The sequence below is a fragment of the Aedes albopictus genome, chromosome 1 (genome assembly GCF_035046485.1).
Source record: "Aedes albopictus strain Foshan chromosome 1, AalbF5, whole genome shotgun sequence".
Classification (NCBI taxonomy): Eukaryota; Metazoa; Arthropoda; class Insecta; order Diptera; family Culicidae; genus Aedes; species Aedes albopictus.
Genome location: NC_085136.1, coordinates 101,942,451 through 101,946,643, shown reverse-complemented (window position 1 = coordinate 101,946,643; position 4,193 = coordinate 101,942,451). Strand labels below are relative to the sequence as shown.

The following is a 4,193-nucleotide window of genomic DNA, read 5'->3' as shown; positions in this document are numbered from 1 at the left end:
AAATTAAAATTAAATTAAAATTAAATTAAAATTAAATTAAAATTAAATTAAAATTAAATTAAAATTAAATTAAAATTAAATTAAAATTAAATTAAAATTAAATTAAAATTAAATTAAAATTAAATTAAAATTAAATTAAAATTAAATTAAAATTAAATTAAAATTAAATTAAAATTAAATTAAAATTAAATTAAAATTAAATTAAAATTAAATTAAAATTAAATTAAAATTAAATTAAAATTAAATTAAAATTAAATTAAAATTAAATTAAAATTAAATTAAAATTAAATTAAAATTAAATTAAAATTAAATTAAAATTAAATTAAAATTAAATTAAAATTAAATTAAAATTAAATTAAAATTAAATTAAAATTAAATTAAAATTAAATTAAAATTAAATTAAAATTAAATTAAAATTAAATTAAAATTAAATTAAAATTAAATTAAAATTAAATTAAAATTAAATTAAAATTAAATTAAAATTAAATTAAAATTAAATTAAAATTAAATTAAAATTAAATTAAAATTAAATTAAAATTAAATTAAAATTAAATTAAAATTAAATTAAAATTAAATTAAAATTAAATTAAAATTAAATTTAAATTAAATTTAAATTAAATTTAAATTAAATTAAAATTAAATTAAAATTAAATTAAAATTAAATTAAAATTAAATTAAAATTAAATTAAAATTAAATTAAAATTAAATTAAAATTAAATTAAAATTAAATTTAAATTAAATTTAAATTAAATTAAAATTAAATTAAAATTAAATTAAAATTAAATTAAAATTAAATTAAAATTAAATTAAAATTAAATTAAAATTAAATTAAAATTAAATTAAAATTAAATTAAAATTAAATTAAAATTAAATTAAAATTAAATTAAAATTAAATTAAAATTAAATTAAAATTAAATTAAAATTAAATTAAAATTAAATTAAAATTAAATTAAAATTAAAATAAAATAAAATTAAATTAAAATTAAATTTTAATTAAATTTAAATTCAATTAAAATTTAAATAAATGTTAATTAAATGTTAATTAAATTTTAATTAAAATTTAATCAAAATTTAATTAAAATTTAATTAAAATTTAATTAAATTAAATTAAATTTTAATTTTAATTAAAATTTAATTAAAATTTAATTGAAATTTAATTAAAATTTAATTAAAATTTAATTAAAATTTAATTAACATTTAATTAACATTTAATTAACATTTAATTAACATTTTATTAACATTTAATTAACATTTAATATACATTTAATTAACATTTATTTAAAATTTAATTAAAATTTAATTAAAATTTAATTAAAATTTAATTTAAATTTAATTAACATTTAATTAACATTTAATTAACATTTAATTAAAATTTAATTAACATTTAATTAAAATTTAATTAAAATTTTATTAAAATTGGATTGAAATTGAATTCAAATTAAATTAAAATTTTATTCAAATTTTATTCAAATTTAATTAAAATTTAATTCAAATTTTATTAAAATTTAATTCAAATTTTATTAAAATTGAATTTATAAAAATATTATTAAAAATTTTAAATTAAATTAAATTTTTTTAAATTTTATTAAAAATTTTTAAAATTTTATTAAAGTTTTATTAAAATTTTATAAAAGTTTTATTAGAATTTTTTTAAAGTTTTATTAAGTTTTTATTAAAATTTTATTTAAATTTTATTACAATTTCATTATAATTATATTAAAGTTTTATTAAAATTTTATTTAAATTAAAACAAAAATGAAAATTTAATTAAAATTTAATTGAAGTTTAATTAAAATTTTATTAAAATTTGATTAAAATTTATTTAAAATTAAATAAAAATCAAATAAAAATTAAATGAAAAATAAATCAAATTAAAATTAAAATGACTCACCGACACGATGAGGCCAAACTTAACGGAATCGGACACTGTTTTGGAGATGACTGGTTCCGGCAACGATACGACGAGAACGAACCGGACTTATTGGCCAGTAGCAGCGGCGAGGAGCTGACGGGTCGGACGACGGAACGGCTGAAATGGTTCTTACCAGGTTGTTACGGTTTTAACTAATTGAAACGCGCAATTTTTATCATTTTCCCGACCGACGAACGCTGCCGCAATCAACAAAGTTATTTTTTTAACTGCCGTTCAGGCAACTGTCAACAATGCGCGAAAGAATCGAACACTGAGCATAATTTCGGGGTTATGATTTATGCTCTCCAGAAATTTTCGATGAGCAACATATCTAACAAATGCCTAACAGTGTCGAACGCCTAACTTCCTCCGTGCTGGGTAGGCAAGGAATTTCCCATGCATCAAGATAGGCAGAGAAATTCCTTCTGAACTGCAAACAGCGCTATAATAAATAAATTTGATCGTGTAAAACCCATCGGGCAATAATCGAGGCATCCGCTCCGCATTCAGATTCAGCATCAGTTGAGCAAGCACTCTCCAACGCCCCATTTTTTCGCGTGAAGCCGAACGAAGCAGAAGTTTTTGCAATCTTTCCGTGTTTAAATTAAGAACTACTCTAAAAAATGTCCAAGATAAATTTAAGCAGCGAGTGCAAAGAGAAAGTTATTGTAAGTATATTGCCTATTTTCTATTGTATGTTGATGTTGCGCAAATGAGGCAATATTCATTTCAATTACGCAGGCACAATTCTGGAAACGGATGGAAGAGGTGATCGGCTTGGTGCCTGAAAATGTGAAAAACATCGTCAATCTCCTTGAACTCACGGCTACCAGTTGGCTTGGCGACATGACCACTATGGATGAAATTATGTCCCTCGAAGGCGACATACGGCGCAGCGGTAAATGGCGTTTGCTGCGACACCATCCACGGGGCAACGCAGTGGATTATTTTGAACAATATTTTGATGAACTGGACCAGTTCAAATTTATGCGGGTGGAGATAAAGTGCATCGCAGCGATAGCTGGCGCTGTAAAGCGGTACGGTGTTCACTACTTCACTGAGGTGACTACACTGAACCAAAACATCCTCCTTTAATCGACTGAACTGTAATATGCACAAGCATCAAAACGTCTCCTCCGAATATCGTATGCAGAAATAATGTGACTGTTACTTCCTCGAGTACCCGTATCCGAATCATCCAGAAAGTGGATGATGCTCAGAACACTATCATATGACATAACATCCCGTTTTTGGAGCACTCGACATACCAACAAAAAACCAGTCGAACACAGAATGATGCTTGCTTCGCTCACGCCCCAAAACAATAATCAGTCGGTTTTGAATTGTGTTCCCGATGGTCGGCAACTCGCAGCTAGGATCTCGTGAGACGCAATAAGGCCATCATTTAAATATTTTCCGAGTTAGTATTTTACGAGCTAGTTCATGAAGTTTTTGAACATTTCTACTCGCAATTCTGGAGATAATTAGCGTGGCAAATCTTTTATTTTAAAGTGGTTGCCAAAATTTAGAGGTGAGTTACAATGCTTTTGAAATGTTCTCAAAATTCAATTTTGCCTATTCATCCGCAGAATGACAATTTTCATCTTCCTGTCCATTGCATCCAGCACAGTCCGCCAGTTTCCAGAGCAAGCTTCAGAGGATTCTATCGTCGCCATCGGAAGCAGTTGTCGCTGACGCACATATTTAAGCAGTTTTCGGACAAATTTAATTTGCAAATGAGAAAAAACAAATGTTTTAATAAATGTGGTTACGTTACTACAATAAAATTTATATTTTAGTTTTATGAAATTTCGTCAATTCGCATGGAACAGCATTCAGGCAAATTTTAATTTCCAAAAACCACTGAGAATCAATAAAAAACGTATTTCTGTTCATTTTGATTGCATTTTGAATGCAATTCAAAACTAGCAAGATTTTCATTCGGAAACCATACGTAAGATCTCACCCTTGGGGCAAGACACTGTGCTGCAGAGTACATTTTCCTTCACAGAGTTGCTCAGAATTCCTCCGGATTGCTCCCGTTTTTGCTTGGGTGTTGCCTGATTCATCGCAAAATCAAAACAATATTGCCCGATATCTCGCCGTTCTTGCAGTTTTAGGGGTGTTTTTCAACAAATTTCGTCGATCATTGGTGAAAAGAGTTACTCAGAATTTCTCAGAGTTACTCTTGTTTGCACAGTGTCTTGCCCCTAGATCTCACCCTAGGGGCAAGACACTGTGCAAACAAGAGTAACTCTGAGAAATTCTGAGTAACTCTTTT

At 24.1% G+C, this 4,193-nt stretch overlaps 1 long non-coding RNA gene across 1 annotated transcript; it reads left to right on the top strand.

Annotated features, from left to right (window-relative positions):
* Window positions 1-2,423: 2,423 nt before the first annotated feature.
* On the top strand, window positions 2,424-3,760 carry LOC134285083 (uncharacterized). The gene is made up of 3 exons (XR_009996128.1): window positions 2,424-2,580; window positions 2,654-3,443; window positions 3,502-3,760. It is a non-coding gene; the product is annotated as an uncharacterized LOC134285083 (long non-coding RNA).
* The last annotated feature ends 433 nt before the right edge of the window (window positions 3,761-4,193 follow it).